This window comes from Puma concolor, chromosome A2, assembly GCF_028749965.1.
Source record: "Puma concolor isolate L17-30 chromosome A2, mPumCon1.1.hap2, whole genome shotgun sequence".
In the NCBI taxonomy this organism is placed as follows: domain Eukaryota; kingdom Metazoa; phylum Chordata; class Mammalia; order Carnivora; family Felidae; genus Puma; species Puma concolor.
The window spans coordinates 109565491-109587024 of record NC_141668.1 but is presented as its reverse complement, the minus strand read 5'-3'; the positions used below and the strand labels follow the sequence as shown (position 1 = coordinate 109587024).

The following is a 21534-nucleotide window of genomic DNA, read 5'->3' as shown; positions in this document are numbered from 1 at the left end:
CTAGTACGATGTTGTAGAGAAGTAGTGAAAACATCCTTGCCGTATTCCTGACCTTAAAGGAAAAGTTTTCAGTCTTTCCCCATTGAGTGTTACATCTGCTGTGTTTTTCATTTATGGCTTTTATTACATGGAAGTAGTTTCCTTCTATTCCTAATTTGTTGTGTTTATCATAAAAGGATGTTGAATTTGACAGATGATTTCTCTGCACCAAATGAGATGATCATGTGTTTTTCCCCTTCATTTTATTGATGTTGTGCGTGATATTGATTGATTTGCATAATTTGAACCATCTTTGCATACCAGGGATAAATCCCACTTGGTCATAATGTAAAATCCTCTTAAAATGCTGCTGAATTGTTTACTAGTATTTTGTTGACAATTTTTGCATCAATGTTCATAAGGGACATTCGTCTGTAGTTTTCTTTGCTTGCAGTCTTTGTCTGGCTTTGGCCATCAGAGTTATGCTAGCCTCATAGAATGAGCTACAAAATGTTCTCTTCAATATTTTGGAAATGTTTGAAAAGCATTCTTCTTTAAATGTTTGGTAAAATTCACCAGTGAAGCTCTCAGGACCAGTGCTTTTCTTTGTTGGGAGATTTTTTAAATTGCTGATTCCATCTCCTTACTAATAATAGGTCTATTCAGACTATTTCTTCATGACTTAGTCTTGGTAGGTTTTTGTTTCTAGAAATTTGTCCATTTCATCTAGATTATCCAATGTGTCAGCATAAGTTGTTCAAGGTACTTCCTTATAAACATTTTTTTTTAGTTCTCTAGAATTAATAGTAATGTCCCCACTTTCACTTCTGATTTTAGTAATTGGAGACTTTTCTCTAAGTCATCTAGCTAAAGGTTTGTCAGTTTTGTTGATCTTTTCAAAGAACCACCTTTTGGTCTCATTTGATTTTCTTTACCATTTTTTCTACTCTCTATTTCGTTGTTCTCTGGTATAATCTTTATTCTTTCCTTTTGCTAGCTGTGGCTTCAGTGTATTCTTTTTCTAGTTCCTCAAGTTGTAAAGTTTGGTTGTTGTTTTAGAACTTTCTTGTTTCTAATGTAGACATTTATACCAATGAATTTCCCCCTTAGCACCACTTCCAATGCATCTCATGAGTTCTGTTGTGTCTTTCTTTTCATTTGTCTCTAAGTATTTTTAAATTTCCCTTATGATTTCTTCTTTGATCTGTTGGTTGTTTACAATTGTGTTGTTTAGTGTCCAAAATTTTGTGTATTTTAGTTTTTTACTGACTTCTAACTTTACCCATTGTGATCAGAGAAGACACTTTGTATTATAACTATCTTTTAAAATCTATTGAGTTAATTTGTGACCCTCCATATGGACCATCCTGGAAAATCTCCCATGTACATTTGAGAAGAATGTGTATGTTGTTATGGGTAGGTAGAGTACCCTATATGTATAGAGTCTGCTAGAACTAGTATTTTATTGTATTGCTTAAGTCCTTATTTCCTTATGTTCTGTCTGGTTGTTCTATTACTTTGAGTGGGGTACTAAAGTCTCCAACTATTATTGCAAAACTATTTCTTCCTTCAATTTTGTCAGTTTTTGGTTCATATATTTTTATGGTCTGCGATTAGGTGCATAAATGTTTATAATTACAATTCCTTCTTGCTGTTAAAACATTTGTTAACATACATCTTTGTCTCTTGTAAGCTTTTTTGACTTAAAGTCTATTTCATCTGAATTTTGTATAGTGTTTTGTGCTCTCTTTCGATTACTTATTTGCCTGGAATATCTTTCTCCATCATTTCACTTTCAAGTCTGTATCTTTCAATCTCAAGTGAGTCTCATGTAGACAGACATATGGTTGAATCATGTGTTCTCGTCCATTCTGGCAATCTGTTTTTTAATTGGAGAGTTTAATCCATTTACATTTTAAAAAACTATTTCTGAGAGAGAAAGAGAGTGTGAGCAGGGGAAGAACAGACAGAGAGGGAGACACAGAATCCAAAGCAGGCTCCAGGCTCTGAGCTGTCAGCACAGAGCCCAACACAGGGTTTGAACTCATGAGCCATGAGATCATGACCTGAGCCAAAGTCGTATGCTTAACCGACTGGGCCACCCAGGTGCCTCTCCATTCACATTTTTAAAGGTTTGTTTATATTTAAGAGAGAGAGAGAGAGAGAGGGAGGGAGAGAGAGAGAGAGAGCACACAAGAAGGGAAGGGGCAGAGAGAGAGAGGGAGAGACTCCTAAGCAAGCTCCCCCTTGTCAGTGCAGAGCCCAACAGAGGGCTCGATCTCACAAACCATGAGATCACGACCTGAACAGACATCAAGAGTCAGATGTTTAAATGACTGAGACACCCAGATGCCCCAGAATCCATTTACATTTAAAGTAACTACTGGGGGGGCGCCTGGGTGGCGCAGTCGGTTAAGCGTCCGATTTCAGCCAGGTCACGATCTCGCGGTCCGTGAGTTCGAGCCCCGCGTCGGGCTCTGGGCGGATGGCTCGGAGCCTGGAGCCTGTTTCCGATGCTGTGTCTCCCTCTCTCTCTGCCCCTCCCCCATTCATGCTGTGTCTCTCTGTCCCAAAAATAAATAAACGTTGAAAAAAAATTTAAAAAAAAAAATAAAAAATAAAAAATAAAGTAACTACTGGGATGCCTGGGTGCCTCAGTTGGTTAAGTGTCTGACTTCAGCTCAGGTCATGATCTCACGGTTCGTGGGTTCGTGCCCTGTGTAGGGCTCTGTGCTGACAGCTAAGAGTCTGGAGCCTGCTTCGAATTTTGTGTCTCCCTCTCTCTCTCTGCTCCTCCCCCACTCATGCTCTGTCTCTCTCAAAAATAAATATTAAAAAAAAAATAATTACTGATATGGAGGGACTTACTTCTATCATTGTGCTATTTGTTTTCTATATGCCCTATAGCTTTTTTGTCCCTCATTTCCCACAGCCCTGTCTTCTTTTGTATTTAGTTGATTTTTTGTAGCAAAATGCTTAAGCTCCTTACTTTCCTTTTGTGTATATTCTATAGCTAGTTTCTTTGTGGTTGCCATGGGGACTCACACTTAATATCCTAAAGCTGTCAAACTCTAATTTGAATTTATAGCACCTTAACTTCAATAATACACCAAAAAAAGCTGCTCCTTCACACTGTCCCTAACCTTTTTGGTTGTTGATGTCACAAAACCACATCTTTATACATTGTATGCTCCAAAACATAAGTTAGTATATTAAATGCATTAGTCTCCTAAATTATGTACAAAATAAGATTTGGAGTTACAAACCAAAGTTACAGTAATAATTACATTAGCATTTTTTATTTAAACACATTAGTATCATAAATTCCATAAAAAAGAAAAAGCACAGTTACAAGCTATTACAATAACCCTAGCTTTTATAACTGTCCATGTGTTTATTTTTACCGAGATCTTTATTTCTCCTCACAGCTTCAGGCTAATGTACAGTCTCCTTTCATTTTGCAGGGTTCCCTTAAGCATTTCTTGCAGAGCAGGTCTAGTGGTCACAAACTCCCTCAGCTTTTATCAAGTAATGTCTTGATTTCTTCCTCACTTCTGAAGGGCAGTTTTGCTGGATATAGGGTTCTTGGTTGAGAGATTCTTTTTCTTTGAGCACTTAGAATGCATCTGTCTTCTAGCTTCCGAAGTTTCTTATAAAAAAGATCTGCAAATCTCTGAGGATCACTTGTATGTGACAATTGTCTTCTCTCGCTGCTTTCAAGATTTGCCCTTTTTCTTTAGCTTTTGAAAGTTTGATTATAATGTGGGGTGTTTTTGCCATTTGGATTTTTTAGTTCTCTTTTCAAATACCATACAGAAGGCAAAAAATAAGTATGCCTTCTCATCCACCAGACAAGGTTAGTCCCCCCCTCCCCTAGGGGACTTTATCACTCCCCCTTCATACACACACACCCTGGTTCTACTCCAAAACCTTCCCCATGCCTCCCATCCATTTATACCCTTACTGTCCCTGTCTTCCACAGTGATGAGGCCCCAGAAATAGGGTACAGGATGGGAGGAGATATAGCAGGGGAGCCCCCTGAACTGTTGAATCTGGGTGGGTCAAGGAGCACCCTGCACCACCAGGTGGAGAATGGGGGTGTTCAGAGAGATCGGGGCATTGGAGGATAAAGGCACATCCAGTCTGATGGGGAAGGAGAGAGGCTTCCTCTCATCCTGGGAATAGGGTGGACAAGAGGGGGAGGTTACACATCCCTCCACGAGCTCCTGGAGGTTGAGGGAGGACCCAAGGAGTGGGTCTTTTTGAGCTCATCTTACTTGAAGTTTGTTGAGCTTCTTGGATGTTTCTATTCATGTCCTTTTTCAAATTTGGGAAATTCTCAGTCATCATTTCATCAAATATTCTCTCCGCCCCTTTCTCACTCTTCTTCTTTGAGACTCCCACAATGCCTATGTTGGTGCTTTTGATGGCTTCCCATAGACATCCAGGCTGTGTTTGCTATTTTTCATCTTTTTATGTTCCTGAGCCTCAATAACTTCCATTGTCCTACCTTAAAGTACTGATTTATGTTCTGCCAGCTCAAATCTGCCTTTGACTCCTTGTGATTTACTTTAGTTATTGTACCGTTCAGCTAAAGAATTTCATTTTAGTTTCTTTCTGGATTTTCCATCTCTTAATGAATACTTGCATTTTGTTCTCACATTGTTTTCTTGACTTTTAGTGTTTTTTAAATTTTTTTAAATATTTATTTTTGAAAGAGACAGTGTATGAGTGGGGAAGTGGCAGAGAGAGATGGAAACACAGAATCTGAAGCAGGCTCCAGGCTCTGAAATGTCAGCACAGAGCCCAACATGAGGCTCGAACTGATGGAGTGCAAGATCATGACCTGAGCTGAAGTCAGACACTTAACCAACTGAACCACCCAGGCGTCCCATTGACTTTTAGTATCTTTACCACCAACTCTTTGCCTAATATATCTCCCAATGTATTTTTCAGGGACAGATTCTGTTGTATTTTTTTCCTTTGAATGAGACATATTTTCCTGTCTCTTTGACTTGTGATATTTTGTTGAACACTAGACATTTGAATCTAATAATGTGATAACTCTGAAAATTAGATTCTTCCCCTTCCCTCAGGGTTTGCTGTTGTTACTTGTCTTTTTGATTGTTATACCATTTCTGTGCTGAGAATCAGCCTGAGATGTAGATTTAACTCTTCTCATCTCTTTTCCTTGGACATGCATAATTACTTTCTAATTTTTCCTGTATATGCAGGAGTGTTTGAATACCTTAGCCTTTAACATCTGGTTCTGACTCCCCATCTCCCCCCGACACACAAAACAAAAAATTAAGGGACAAAAGGGGGGAAAGGGCACTGGCCCTTTAAATATATTGTAACACACTTGAGCCAGATGGGGGAGGTGCAATAGCAATGGCTCCCTGCCTCTTTGAACCTCTATGATCAGAAGCAGCAGTGATCAGAGGAAAGATCCCTGATATTCAGAGGACAGAGTCCTTCTTGCCTGCTTGGCTCCCACAAGCTGTGTGCAAGCTGATCCAGCAACACGGCTGTCTGTCAAGTGGCTAGGGGTTGGGATGTGTAGTTACTATCACGCTAAGAACAGAAATAAAGTAAAATTTACCATCCAAGCCTTTCCCTAAAAGTTGCAAGCCTTCAACAGACTCGAGTTCCAAAATAGTTATATCAGATGATTCTGCAAGTACAATTGTTGTCTAAGGAGGGAAACAGATTCCTGAGGCTTCTGACCCCATCTTCCTAGAATCCTTCTTATTTGTTTTTTTTCTATTCCGTGTGTTGTTCATCTCTGATCTCCATTACTTTCTTTCTGCTAGCTTTGGGTTTAATTTCTTCACTGCTTCTGAAGGACAGTTTGGCAGATACAGTATTCTTGGCTGACATCTTTTTTTCCCTTTCACTACTTTGAATATGCTAGCCCACTGACTTCTGGCCTACAAAGTTTCAAATGAGGAATCTGGTGATAGTCTTATTGAAGATCCTTGTTATGTGATGATTTGCTTCTCTTGCTGATTTCAAGATTCTGTTTTAGTTGCCAACAATTTATGTGTCTCTGTGTGGGTCTCCTTGAATTCATCTTATTTGAAGTTTAAGTTCTTGGATGTTTATATTCTTTCTTGGATGTTTATATGTCTTTCTTCAAATTTGGTAAGTTTTCAGGTATTATTTCTCCAAATAATCTCTCTGACCCTCTCTCTCTTCTGGGACTTTCTACAATGCATGGTAAACCTCTAGGTGTCCCACAGGTCCCTTTGGCTTTGTTCATTTTTCTTCAATCTTTATTCTTTACTTTCCTCAGACTTGATCATTTCAATTATCTTACCTTCTGGTTCACTGATTCTTTCTTCTACCTGCTCAAATCTGCAGTTCTTCTCCTTAGCGCCAGAATTTCTTTGTGGTTTTGCTAATATTTCCATTTTGCTCATACATCATTTTCTCGATTCTCTCCATTGTCCTCCTTTAGTTTTTCGAGCATCTTTAACACAGTTGTTTCAAAGTCTTTCTCTAGATTTGCCAGCTGGCCTTTCTCACTGGACATTTTCTACTGTAATTGTTTTTTTCTTTGAATGGGCCATACTTTCCTCTTTCCTTGTGTGTCTTGTGACTGTTTTTTCCCTGAAAACTTCATGCTTGAATCTAATAATGTATGAAGCCTGGAAATCAGATTCTTCCTTTTCTATCTCCCCAGGATTTTCTTTGGGGTTTGGGGGGGTTGTTTTTTGCTTTAGTTTTATTGTTGTAGGCTCTGTGTGCCTGAGATCAGCCTGAGGTGTAAACTTAAGGTCTTCTCAGGTCTTTCTGAGCCTGAACTTTTCCCTAGGCATGCACAAAGACTTTCTAAATTCCCCTGTATGTGTGGTAACTTTTGCCATTTAAGGACCTCATCCTTAAATGTCTGGCTCCCAAAATGAGGAAAAGAGATAAAGGTGGGGGGAAAGGTGCCACCTCTTTAAATCTCCTGGAAGTCACTTCCGCTGTAGGGCAAGGGGCTTGAAACAATGGGAGGGAACATGCAGCAATGGCTGCCCGCTCCTGTGTCTGTACTTCCATGATAAGAAGCAGCAAGCACAAAACAGATCCTGATAATTTCAAGGACAGGGCCCATATTGCCCACCCTGGCTCACCTAGATGTAAGCTGCTCCTGGAACAAATGCATGACTGTCACTGAGTGGAAGATGGGTGGTGGGTATCCATTGGTGAAACTGACCAAAATTAACTGCACTCTCCCATTCAAGCCTTCTTCAGGAAGTTACAAGTCTTTGAATAAACTACAGAGTTCCAACATAATTAAGTCAAGCACATTCTGCCAGGACAATTGTCTAAGTAGGAAGACAGATTTCTGGTGCTTTCTACTCTGTCATCCTTTCCAAATCCCATAACTCTTTTTATACATTGAATTCCACTTATTATTGTTTCACTGAGGATGTCTGCATCTGTATTCCTGAGATATATTAACTTGTAGTTTTCCTTTTTTGGATGGTCTTTGTATGGTTTGGGCATAATACTGACTCATAAAATAAGTTAGAAAATCTCTCCTTTATTGTTTTCTGGAAGATAATGTGTAGAATTTGTTCTGTAGATGTTTGGTGGAATTCTCTACTGAAAATCTCTGATTCTTTTGTTGGATGTTTTTAAATTAAAAATTCAATTTCTTTAAGATTTACAGACCTATACAAATTATCTTTTATATTAGATGACTTTTGAGAAATTAGTCCATTTAAGTTGTCAAATCTATATATGTATAGTTCTATACCCTTATTATACTCTTGATATCTGTAAGGCCTATAGTGCTAGCCCATTTCATTCCTGATATTGGTAATTCGTGTCATCCTTTTTTGTCTTATCAAAGGTTTGTCAATTTTTTCTAAGAACCATCTTTTATTTTCTCCACTGTTTTTCTCTTTTCAATTTGGTTCCTCCTCTTATTGTTTCCTTCCTTCTGCACCTCTACGTTTATCTTGCTCTTCTTTTTATAGGATAAATTGAAAGGTTAAATTATTTTCTTGAGACTTTCCCTCTTTTCTAATGTTAAGAATTTGGTGCTATAAAATTTCCTGTTAGCACTACGTTAGCTACATCCCACATATTTTGGTATGTTTTACTTTCATTTTCATTTAGTTCAATATGTTGTTTTTATTATCCTTTGAGACTTCTCCTTTAACCCATAGATTTAGCAAAATTGTTTAGTTTCCAACTGTTCCAAGATTTTCCTGTTACCTTTGTTACTGATTTCTAGTTTGATTCCATTGTGGCGAGAACACACACAGTAGGATTTCAATTGTTTTTAATATGGTGAAGCTTTATGACCCTATTGTGGTAAATGGCTTATCTTGGTAAACTGTCCATGAGAACTTGAAAAGAACGCCTATTCTGTTGCTGTTGCTGTGGTGGGGGGGTGGGGGAGTAACCCTGTTGATTGAGTTATTACATATCCTGGCTGATTTTCTGGGTATTTTAATCAATTGTTGGAAGAGGGGTGTTGAGGTCTCCAATATAATCATGATTTGTCTATTTCTCCTCTCAGGTCTATTTTTGCTTTACATATTTTGTAGCTCTGTTGTTTAATGCATACAAATTTAGGATTGCCATGTCTTGATAGCCTGACCCTTTTCATCATATGAAAAACTCCTCTCTGTCCCTGTAATTTTCTTAGCTCTAGAGTCTACCTGATGTTAATACTACTGCCTTCTTTTGATTACAGTCTGTATTGCATACCTTCTTCCATCTTTTTGCTTTCAACCTACCTATATCATTACTTTTGAACTGAGTTTTCTTATGGGGAGTATATATTTTTAACCACTCTGCCCCTTTCTTTTAATTGGTGTATTCTGACATTTACATTTAAGGCAATTATTGATATGCTAGGACTTCAGCGGGTTTTTTTTTTTTTTTCATTTTGTTTCGTTTCTTTCCTGTTCATTTGTCTGTTTTCTTTGTCCGGCTTACTTGTGCCTTTTGTTAGAATTCCATTTCATCAAAACTGCTTTTGAACTTACCTCTTTGAACAGACCCTTAGCAGTTGCTCTAGGTTTTATGTTACACATACATAACTTTTCACAGCACTCTGGTGTCAACATTTTACCAGTTCAAGTGAAATGTAAAAGCATTATAATCCTTTAAGTTCCTTTACCCTCTGTCATTTATAAAACAGTTGTCCTAAAGATTCCCCCTGCAGGCTTTGAGATCCATATCAGACATTACCATTTTTGCTTCAACTATCAAATATATTTTATAAAACTCAACAAAAGAAAAATTCCATTGTATTAACTTACATATTTACTCATTCTACTGTTCTATATCCCTTCTTGATGTTTCAAGATTCCTTCATTTATCATTTCCTTTCCAACTCAAGAAACTCCTTTAGCTTTTTTTTTTTTTTTTTTTTTTTTTATAGATAGATCCCCTGGTGACAAATCCTTACTTTTCTCTCATCAGAGAATGTCTTGATTTCCACTTTATTCCACAAGGATATTTTCACTAGGGAGACAATTCTGAGTTACAGTTCTTTGTTTTTAGCACTTGCCAATGCCATGCCATTTCCTTCTGGCCTCTGGTTTGTGGTAAGAATTCTGCTGTAATTTGGATTGGTTTTCACATACTATTTCTTTTTTTCAAGATACTTTGTCTTTAATTTTCAGAATTTTGACTGGACATATTTTGGCATGGTGTTTCTTGGGGTGTATCCCATTGGGCTTAACTCAGTTTCTTGAATCTGTAAGTTTACGTCTTTTGCAAACTTTGGGAGTTTTTTCAGCCATTATTTATCCAAATAATTTTTCAGCTCCAAATTCTTTCTCATCTTCCTTGGGGACTCAGATGCAATGAAATGTTAGATCATTTGTTATACTACCACAGGTCCTTGAGGCTCTATTTACCTTTTTTCCCAATCTTTTTTTTCACCGTTGCTCCCTGTTGGATAAATTTCTATTGTTTTATCTTTAATTTCACTGATCCTTTCCTCTATCATCTCCACTCTGCTGTTGAGTTCATCTAGTGAGTTTATTATTTCCTTTATTGTATTTTTCAGTTCTAAAATTTCCATTTGCTTCCTCTTTATATTTTGTACTTCTTTGCTAAGACTTTCTGGTTTTTTGCTTCAAGCATTTTCCTAGTTGTTCATCAAAGCATTTTTATTATGCCTTCTTTAAAATCTGAGGTGCACCTGGGTGGCTCAGTTGGTTAAGCATCCGACTTCAGCTCAGGTCATGATCTCATGGTTTGTGAGCTTGAGCCCCGTCTCAGGCTCTGTGCTGACAGCTCAGAGCCTGGAGTCTGCTTTGGGTTCTGTGGATTCTGTGTCTCCCCCTCTCTGTGCCCCTCCCATGCTCATGCTCTGTCTCTCTCAATAATAAACATTAAAAAAAATTTTTTTAATCTGTCAGATAATTCTCATCTCTGTGTCATTTCTGGTTTGGAATCTGATAACTGTCTTACCTTACTCATTGAGACAGTCTTGGTCTGATGAATGATTCTCAAATGTACCCTGGACATTTTGAGTATCGTGTTATGAGACTCTGGATCTTATTTAAATCTTTTTTTTTTTTTCAGGCCTCCTGTGACATCACACAAACACAAGAATGAAGACTCCACCTTATTACAGCCACGTGAAGATAAAAGTCCACCACCCTGGCTGCAAAGGTGGTTAATTTTATGTGTCAACTTGACTAGGCTACAAAATGCCCAGGTAGCTGGTTAAAAATTATTTATGAATTCGTCTGTCAGGGTGTTTCCAGAAGAGATTAGTCTTTGAATTGGTGGACTGAATAAAGCAGATGGTCCTCTCCAATGTGGATGGTTATATCCAATCTGTTGAGGGCCTGAACAGAACAAAAAAGTGGAGGAAAGTTAAATTGGCTCTCTGCCTAAATGTTTGTACTAAGAAATCAATCTTCTGTACTTAGCGCTCCTGGTTCTCAGGCCTTCGGACACAGATGGAATCCACACCATCAGTTCTCCAGGTCTCAGACCTTCAAACTGCACCAACAGCTTCCCTGAGTGTCCGGTTTGTACAGAGCCAATCATGGGATTTCCATAATACCATGAGCTAATATCTTATAATAAATCTATCTCCCTTTCCTCACCACCCTGCCCCCGTTTCTCTAGAGAACACTAATACAGAGGGTGAGGAATGCCTTGTAACTGTTCTCCATGTCGCCTTCACAGACACTGTGAGAGAGAAAAGGTCTCATCATTGGGTGGGCATGATAATCCCAGTTGTCTGGGCCTTCTCTGACATCACCCCAGCAAGGGAGGAGGACTGCCCCTTTACAACATGGCTATCATCAAACTCTAGGCTGATAGGGATGGGGCGCCATTTTGTTCCATGGTGTTTGACTTTAGTAAAGCAGTTATTGCCTATAGGTTTTCTGTCTTGCTAAGTTGCCCCTTTCCTGGTCCTTTGGTGAAAGAGAGGAGGCTACTTTTGGGGATTCCCCCCCTCACCACTCCCATTGGTATTCCCTGGTTGCTGGCTTCTCCAGCACCCAATCCAGGATATATTAAGCAAAAAGAGAACTGTCATGTCATTTTCAGATCTCAAGATCCCTTCCCAAGTCTGCCATCTTCTCTCCACATTTCAGAGTTTGCTTATGTTTTGATAAAGCCCAATTTATTGATTTTTTTTCTTTTATAACTCATGCTTATGTTATAGTTAAAATATCTTTGTTGAACCCCAGGTCACAAAGATTTTTTCATGTTTTTTTCTAGAAGTTTTATAGTTCTAACTTAATTTAACAATTAGGTCTATGACTCATTTTCATTTACTTGTAGTATATAACATGAGGTAAAGTTGCGGTTATTTTTTTATATGGCTGTGTAATTGTTCCAAAGCCATTCTCCACTGAATTGCTTTGGCACCTGTCTTAGTCCATTGGGGTCACTGTAACAGAAAAACATAGACTGGGGGGCTTTTTATAAACAACAGAAATATATTTCTCACAGTTCTAGAAGCTGAGAATTCCAAAATCAAGGCACGAGCAGATTCAGTATCTGATAGGGTCCTCTCTCTAGTTTATAGATGGCTGTCTGCTGTGTCCTCACATGACAGAAGGGACTAAGGAACTCTCTAGGGTCTCTTTTTTACAAGGGTATTAATGCCATTCATGAGGGCTCTGCTCTCATGAGCTAATCATTTGGAAAGTGCCCCACCTTCTAATACAAGGTTAGGATTTAACATATGACATTTAGGGGGACACATTCAGTCTATAGCTGCACCTTTTTGAAAATCAATATGTGGGTTTATTTATGTACTCTCTTTCATTTTCATATTTCATTTTCCATTCTTTGTTTCAAGACAACTTAGCTATCTTTATGCCAACACACCTTTTCATTACATAGCTTTAGATCTTGTAATCATATAGCCTGAGTACTGCCCATTCTGAATCCTCAGCATATCCACATAAATGTCAGAATCCGTTTGTAAATTTCTACCAAAACAAAAAAGCCTGCTGGGATTTTGATTTGGATTGCACTGAATATATGAATTCAGGAAGAACTGATATCTTAACAACATTGACTCTTCCAACCCATGAACACTATATCTTGCCATTACTTTGATCTTTAATTGCTCTGAGCAACGTTTGGTAGTTTTCAGTGTAAAGGTCTTCCAAATATTTTCTCAAGTTTATTCAGAAGCATTCCATATTTTTCATAGTACTGTATGTGGCATTAAAATGTTTTCTCAATTTCTGATTGTTAGCACATAGAAATACAATTGATGATCTTGCATCTATAACAGCTAAAATATTAATAGTTCCAGAAGCTTTCTGTCATCTCCCTCAGATTTTCTGTGTACACAAGCATGTCATCTGTGAATAAAAACATTTTTACTTCTTCCCTTGTCATTATTTCTTTTCCTTGCCTCATAATAACAGCTAGAACATCCGGTACGCTAGATAGTAGTAAGGTTATGGGGTGATCTGGTGGGGTACTGGCCTGAGGGCCTTAGTATTTCACTAGATGTGGCTGGAAGGCCTCCCTTAGTTCCTCAGCACAGGGGCCTGTCCATAGAGCAGCTCACAATATGGCAGCTGACCTCCATCAGAGCAAGGAAGTGACAGAGTAAGGAAGCAAGAGAGGTTGCCCAAGATGGAAGCCAGTCTTTTTCTTACCTTAATCTCAGACATGACATCCTATCACCTTTTCTATTAATTAGAAACATCACTAAATATAGCCCACACTCAAGGAGAGAGATTACGTAAGGGCCTGAATACCAGGAAGTGGGACTTGCTGGGGAACATCTTAGAGGCTCCCTACAACAAGCTCTCAATGGCCAAATCGAGGACAATCTTAGCAACATAATAGATAATGAAACTAATCAATTAAAAACTATACAATAAATAGCCATGAGTCCGTGCATATCAACAAAGTAACTGAATAAATAAATAAAAATTGGGGAGAAAAGGGGTACCTGGCTGTCTCAGTCAGTGGAACACATGACTCTAGATCTCAGGGTCGTGAGTTCAAGCCCCACATTGGACGTAGAAATTACTTTTAAAAAAAAAGTGTTAAATAAATAAATAATAAAAATGGGGGAGAAAAGACAGCTCCTCCTTACAGTAGAATTCTAATTAATAAATGTAGGAAGAGAACTAGAAATAGGTAAACACCACAGTAATAATTGCTGTAGACAATAACGTAACCTAAAGATAGTGAATGAAAGTGTGCTACATAAACTTTTACGTATCTCAACAAGCTACTTGTTAATTTAAAAAGAAATTTAACTTTACAGTTAAAAGAGAAATCTGACAAATATGTACATAACAAAGTGATCAGACTTAATTAGTAATAAAACGTATCAATGTCATGTACCCTCTGATATGATGCATTGAGAAGAACACATCACTTCCGTAATAGTTTCGCCAAAAATGCAAAGTCTTAATCTCATCAATAAGAAAATCCAAACTGAAGGACACTCTACAAAATAACTTTCCCATACTCTTCAAAAATGACAAGGTCATCAAAGACAAAAAAAAAAAAAAAAAGACTAGAATTTCTGCAGGAGGCTAAGAGCTAGGATAAACAAATATAACATGGCATCCTAAACTATGTCCTGGACCAGAAAACAGACAGTAATTGGACAAGTAATGAAATTTGAATGAAGTCTGTAAATTAGCCAATAGTATTGTATAGACGTTAATCTTCTGGACTAGCCAACTTTATTAGTTATATAATATGCTATTATTTTACTTACCCAGAGGAAGCTGGATGAACATACAAGAACTGTGTATTGTGGTTCTTATTATATTTTCAACAGCTTCACAGACATATAATTTACACACATTCCCCCGTCCCTCAACCCTAGGCAATCACTAACCTACTTTCTGTCTCTAGAGAGCTGCCTATTCTGGACAGTTGACATAAGTGGCATCACACAGTATGTAGCCTCTTGTGAATGGCCTCTTTCATTTACCATGTTTCCAAGGTTCATCCATTGTCATGTCTTGAATTGTGACCCCTCCAAAAGATGTTGAAGTCCTAACCCCCAGTCCCTGTGAATGTGATTTATTTGAAAACTGGGTCTCTGCAGTTGTCAAGGTATAATAAGGTCATTAGGCTGGGCCCTAAACGAATGGACCCACATAAAAAGGAGAAATTTGGACACAGACGGAAATCCACACAGAAGGAAGACAATGTGAAGACACAGGGAGAACACCATCTACAGGCTAAGAATGCCTGAGGCTACCAGAAGCTAGATGAGAGGCAGGGAGGAGGTTCTCCCTCGCAGCCCTAAGAAGGAAACAACCCTGCCAATACCTTGATTTTAAACTTGTAGCCTCCAGGGGTGCCTGGGTGGCTCAGTCGGTTGAGTATCTGACTTTGACATAGGTCATGATTTCATGGCTCGTGGGTTTAAGCCCTGTGTTGGGTTCTGTGCTGACAGCTCAGAGCCTGGAGAGGCTTCGGATTCTGTGTCTCCCTCTCTCTCTCTGTATGCCCCTTCCCCACTCCCACTCCATCTCAAAAATAAATAAACATTAAACTTCTAGCCTCCAAAACCATGAGACAATAAATTTCTGTTCAGCCACCCAGTGTGGAGTACTTTGTTACCGCAATCTAATATATCCACACTGTAGCATATATCAGTACTTCATGCCTTTCTATTGCCAAACATATTCCACTGAGTGGATATATCATATTTGGTTTATTCCTTCAACATTCGGGCTGTTTTGGCCTTCTGGCTAGTGTGAATAGTGCTACTATAAACACTGACACACAAATTTCTATGTGGACACGCTTTAATTCCTCTTGGGTATATACCTAAGAATGGAAATGCTAGGTCATATAAGTCTATGTTTAACTCCTTAAGGAACTGCCAAACTGTTTCCAAAGCAGCAGCACCAGCTTATGTTCCTGCCATGGTATGAGGGTTCCAACTTCTCCACACGCTCCCCAACATGTGTTATTACCTATCCTTTCGATTACAGCCCTCCCAGAGGCTGTGAAGTGCTACCTCCTTGTGCCGTTGATCTGCATTTCTCTAATGACTCAGGATACTGAATTTGTCTGCTCTATGTGCTTATTGGCCATTCCTTCATCTTCTTTGAGGAAATACGTATTCAAATCCTTTACCCAGTTTTTAATTAGTTTGCCTTTTTTTTAAGTTTATTTATTTAGTTTGAGAGAGAGAGCGTGCGCAAGGGAGGGGCAGAGAGAGGGAGAAAGAGGATCCCAAGCAGGCTCCACGCTGACAGTGCAGAGCACAACGTGGGGCTCGAACTCACAAACGCAACCATGATATCATAACCTGAGCCCAAATCAAGAGTCAGCCTGTTAACGAATGAGCACCCAGGTGCCCCTGGTTTGTCTTTTTTATTGAGTTGTGAGAGTTCTTATATGTTCTGAATACCAGGCCCTTATCAAATATATGATCTGCAAGTATTTTCTCCCATTCTGTGGGTTGTCTTTTTGCTTCCTGATGGTGCTATTCACAACACAAAAGTTTTAAGTTTTTATAAAGTCCAATTTACCAATTTTATATCTTTTACTACATTCACAACACTTCTGTACATATAAAATTATATGGAAGATGGTGTACAAAATACACAATGATCAAAATAAAAAACTACATAGGGGCACATGGGTGGCTCAGTCGGTTAAGCAACAAACCTCGGCTCAGGTTATGATCTCACAGCTCATGAGTTCGATCCCTGAGTGGGGGTCTGTGCTGACAGCTCAGAGCCTGATGCCTGCTTCAGATTCTGTGCCTCCCTCTCTCTCTCTGCCCCTCTGCTCATGCTTTGTCTCTCTCAAAAATAAATAATCATTTTTTAAAAAAACAATAAAAGGGGCGCCTGGGTGGCGCAGTCGGTTAAGCGTCCGACTTCAGCCAGGTCACGATCTCGCGGTCCGTGAGTTCGAGCCCCGCGTCGGGCTCTGGGCTGACGGCTCAGAGCCTGGAGCCTGTTTCCGATCCTGTGTCTCCCCCTCTCTCTGCCCCTCCCCCGTTCATGCTCTGTCTCTCTCTGTCCCAAAAATAAATAAACGTTGAAAAAAAAATTAAAAAAAAATAAAAATAAAAATAAAAAAACAGTAAAAAAAATAAAAAATAAACTGCATATAAAAATTTATGTAAAACGTTTAAAATACTCTGCACTAAATTCCCAACAGGAGCTACAAAAGAATTTTTTTTTTATTTGCTATTCAACACAATTCTGTTTCTTTTCTTCTTTCCTGTTATACAACTGATGCAAATCCTCTATGGAAATTTCAGAATTAACATTAGCAAACGCACCATCCAGAAATAACCATCATTGTCACTGAGGTTTCTATTCGTACACAAATACATAAGTATAATGAAAACCTAGGGTCTGGACTTGAAGCGTGTGATGGAAGAGAGGGCTGCGTGCATCTCCGTGGCAGGTGCCTCCCACAGGGCGCCCGCGGGCGTCGGTACTTACAGGCCGCAGTCCAGAGCACTGCTGAGAACCACGGCCCGGGGGCGAGCCCAGCAGGCGAACAGAGAGCACGGCCACCCCGGCGAGCGCCCCTCTCGCCGCCGGCCGTCCCGGGTGTCAGGGCCCCGGCGGACGGGTGGCCACAGGGCTCACAGCCTCTCCCCACCTCGCCAGGCTGCGAGGAGCGTCCCGCTCGGCAGCGCCGGCCCCACAGTGCACCGCGGCGCGCACGCGCAGGCCGTCGAAAACGAAGAGACTAGCGTCCGCCAGGCAGTCAGGCGGGATCGCGCCGCGCGGCCTTAAAAGGGCTCCGAGCGGCGCGGGCACCATGTGGAGCTTGCTTCGCGTGGGGCGGCACCTGAGGGGCGGAGGGGCGGTGGGGCGGGGCGGGGCGGGGCAGGGTAGGGTGGCAGGGCGGGGCCAGAGGAAGGGGCCTCTCGCCCGCGGCCCTTGCTGAGACCTTGCGGAACCTGCATCGCTGTCCTCAGGTCGCCTGGTGGCGAGTCCCCTGAACAAGGAGGGCTTGCCCTTGTAGGGGTGTCTGGGGGGCTGGCCGGGGAGTCGAGATTGGAGCCGGATCCGTAGGATAAGCAGGGATTCTGCAGGTGGAGAAAAGGGACACAGACGCCCTCGGCCACCGGGAGCCCGCGCGGCGTGGCTTGAAGCGGGAAGGGAGTGGCTTGGCGGGACTGGCCTTAGAGGCAGTGCTGGGATAACTTTTTTCTCCTGCAGGTAACTGGGAGTCCCTGTAGGCATTCAGTAGATTAGCATCTGGAACGTGTACAGCAATAGAAAGAAAAAGTATTTCCGATTTCGCTACCTTACCATTTGTTGACAGTCTAGCATATCTGCTACCAGTCTTTACCATACTTTTTAAAAAATAACTGTAGGGGCACTTGGGTGGCCCAGTCCATTAAGGGTCCGACTTCTGCTCAGGGCATGATCTCCGGTTAGTGGGTTCAAGCCCCGCACGGGCCTCTGTGTTCACAGCTCAGAACCTGGAATTTGCTGCAGATTCTGTCTTCCTCTCTCTCTGCCTCTCCCCACTGATTTGTTCTCTCTCTCTCTCTCTTTCTCTCTCTCTCTCTCTCAAAAATAAGCTTTTTAAAAAATAAGTCATTGTAGCATATTTTGTATTCCACTTTTTCTCATAGCCTTTAAAGTGACCATTTTCCATGTTGTGAAATAGTATTCATGACCAATTTTAAAGGTTAACATTCCAGTAACTTATTTTACCATTACCTATAGTAACTAAATGCATGGGTGTGGGTGTCCCCCCGGGGTGGGATAGGGCATGAGGTCACTTCCAGTGGGACCTCAGGCAAGGCACCAATCATTCCCAGCCTCTGTGTCCCACGTTTATATAGAAAGTTAAATGAGATGATACACTTTTAGCAAGTACTTGGCACACACCAAGCACTCAAAGTGACTTAACTGCCACTGATATTCTGAATTCTTCATAAACTAAATAATGCTTTGACAGGCATCTTGTGCACTGAGCTTAGGTTTCATTGCTAGATATGGAATTACACAGTCTCTAAGGGTATGACTCATTTTTTGTAAATAGTTCTCCAAAAAGGAATGTTTTTGGCAAATTATTCTCTAAAAGGGGTCATCTGCCTTCCTAGGACTGACTTGGAGGCAGGTGAATGATATGCTGAGATCTGTGTGATAAAAAAACACTGGTGGTTGCATTGTGGGCTGGAGAAAGAGGGGCTTAGAGTGAAAGCCCCCCAAAGACTTGGCTCCAGTTACTGAGTAGGGAACAGACACCAAGGCCAGGGCAGGGCTTGGATGGCATGGCAGAGATGGAGTGGACTGGACTTGAGGAAGAATGTGATGGAAGAGAGGGAGGCCCCAGATGGGCCCCTGGGTGGATGGTGTGTCCTTGCCTAAGTGTGAAGATAGAAATCTTGAGGGCAGGGAACAGGATGGGCGAGATGAGCAGTGTGATCTGACCCTACAGGTTGGAACTTGGAGGCTGATATGATCTGTAAGAGGAGAACCGGTAGGAACAAGTTTGGGGCATGAGGATGAGGTGGCAACCACAGACACAGGTGACTGAAGTCATAAGGTGAGGGAGAACTTCCTTGAAAGGAATCACTGAAAGAAGGAACCAGACCTGGCCTTGTAGGGATGTGACCCATACAGGGGTCACAGGGCCCTTATGATGAAGGGTCCTGCCCTTGGTTTAATGGTCTGCAGTCACCAGCTTGAAATTCTTAATAATTATTGAACAAGAGACGCTGCGTTTTCATTTCACATATTACGTAGCAAGTCATGGGAGAAACAACACGGCTGTGGGAAAGACAAACTTGAAAAGGGTGAATTTACCTCTCCTGAGGGACCAAACTGAACAGGAGCTCTTCAGGAAGAAGGGGAGTGGACACCAGCAGCAGTATGAAGCCAGGATCAAGAGAGGGGCCTCTACTGGCTGCCCCCTCACCTCCCAACCCACAGCCTTTGCCAACCAACGTCATCCCTTTTTTAGAAACTTCTAAATATTTGTAGATGATGTTTCACTTTATTGGAAAAATATTACTTCAGTTATTTTATGTGCAAACAAGAACGCCCATTTAAAAAATCTGAGTATGGGGGCGCCTGGGTGGCTCAGTCGGTTAAGCGTCCGACTTCGGCTCAGGTCATGATCTCGCGGTCCGTGAGTTCGAGCCCCGCGTCGGGCTCTGTGCTGACAGCTCAGAGCCTGGAGCCTGTTTCAGATTCTGTGTCTCCCTCTCTCTCTGACCCTCCCCCGTTCATGCTCTGTCTCTCTGTGTCTCAAGAATGAATAAAACGTTAAAAAAAATTAAAAATAAATAAATAAATAAATAAATAAATAAATAAAATAAAAATTTGAGTATGTGTCCATGTAATATTTCTAAATGTCTTTAATAGGGACAGTGATATATGTGGCAGAATTAGGTTTATGTTTATAGGACAATTGATAGTTAATGACAATATTTTTTGCTTTCTAAAGCAATACATGTCCTTTAGAGAAAATTTAGAAAATTCCCCAAAATGCAGTTTTTTAAAAAGTCATCTATAGCCCCATGAGGTATCTGTGGTTAACATTTTGATGGATTCCATTCAAGTCTCTTTGCCATGCACATGTTTCTGATTGTCGTAGTCACATGGTACACCGAATTTTATATTCTGCCCATTCCTCTCTTTTTTCCTTAATGCCATGACCTTTTCTCCTGTTACTCTGTAGTATTTAGAAACTGTAATTTTTTTTTTTTCAACGTTTATTTATTTTTGGGACAGAGAGAGACAGAGCATGAACGGGGGAGGGGCAGAGAGAGAGGAAGACACAGAATCAGAAACAGGCTCCAGGCTCTGAGCCATCAGCCCAGAGCCTGACGCGGGGCTCGAACTCACGGACCGCGAGATCGTGACCTGGCTGAAGTCGGATGCTTAACCGACTGCGCCACCCAGGCGCCCCAGAAACTGTAATTTTCAATGACTGCATAATACTTGATTTATCTTTTCCAAAAAGTTTCGTTAACTTTTTTCTGATTGAATTGTTCTTTGGAGAACTTGCACAATCAGGGAAGTATAGATAACACCATATTTCATCTATTCTACAGTGAGTGTTTTTTCACACTTTCACATCCCTGAAATTGCGATGCTTCTTAAAATTGCTGTCAGCCAGGCAGCAGTGGTAACTTAATTGTCACCATCTGTATGTGTGAGCTGGTCATGGCAGTGACTACTGAGGCAAATTCATGGTTGGTGTATTGAGTTTAATTGCTTTAAAAATGTCTTCAGAAAGATACTGTGATTTAGTACTAGAAAGAAAAGCTTTTGTAAACATAGGCACAGAAACAGACGAGTAGGGAATACATTTTGTGTTAGTGGAACAGATATTTGTTGTTGGAGGAAGGATTGCAATCACCTGTTTCCACGCCAACCAAATGCTCCACAGGCCCCAGAAAGAAAGGTATCACCAGCTCTCAGGTCAGGGAGGCTGGGTCCCCTGTGCTTGCTGAGGTTTGTGCAGAGAGGTTGTGTATCACAGGGCTTTGCAGAATGGGTCTCGATGGCATGGAAGGAAACTTGGGAAAGAATAATGAAGGACTCTGTAAAAATTTCCACATGGCATTGCCTGGAAGGCACAGAGGATGATTGACAGAACATCCATGACCCAGGGTGAGCTTTAGACTCAATGGATACAATCGATTTATTTATTTCCCTTCTTGTTCCTTTTTTTTTCTTTTTCTGCATGCAAAGTGATACTTGATCTTAAAAATAATATTAACAACCTATGCCCAAGAGCTTAAAAGTTGTTCTTTCAAAAAATAATTTTAAAATAAAATTAAAAGTAGGACGCCCAGGTAGCTCAGTTGGTTAAGCTTCCAACTGTTGATTTCAGCTCAGGTCATGATCTCACGGTGGTGAGATCAAGCCCCATGCTGGGTGTGGAGCCTGCTAAGATTCTCTCCCTCTGCCCCTACCCTGCTCACACTAAAATATATACACACATATATATGTATATATATATATGTGTATATATATATATATATATATATATAATTTTTTTTGAGAGAGAGACAGCACTAGCGGGAGAGGGGCAGAGAGAGGGGGAGACACAGGATCTGAGGTAGGCTCCAGGTTGTGAACTGTCAGCACAGAGTCCAACGTGGGGCTCCAACTCATGACCTGC

General features: G+C 40.6%; 1 protein-coding gene across 3 annotated transcripts in view; it reads right to left on the bottom strand.

Annotated features, from left to right (window-relative positions):
* URGCP (upregulator of cell proliferation) overlaps positions 1–17103 on the bottom strand; it is a 58576-nt gene extending 41473 nt beyond the window's left edge. The window contains exons 1-2 of one of the 3 annotated variants that reach the window (XM_086697219.1): positions 16875–17103; positions 10567–10793 (exon numbers count right to left, since the gene is read on the bottom strand). The gene's annotated coding sequence lies outside the window, so the exon portion shown is untranslated. The remainder of the gene's footprint in view (positions 1–10566; positions 10794–16874) is intronic. The other 2 variants (XM_086697220.1, XM_086697221.1) reach the window with 2 other exon arrangements.
* Positions 17104–21534: the final 4431 nt, after the last annotated feature.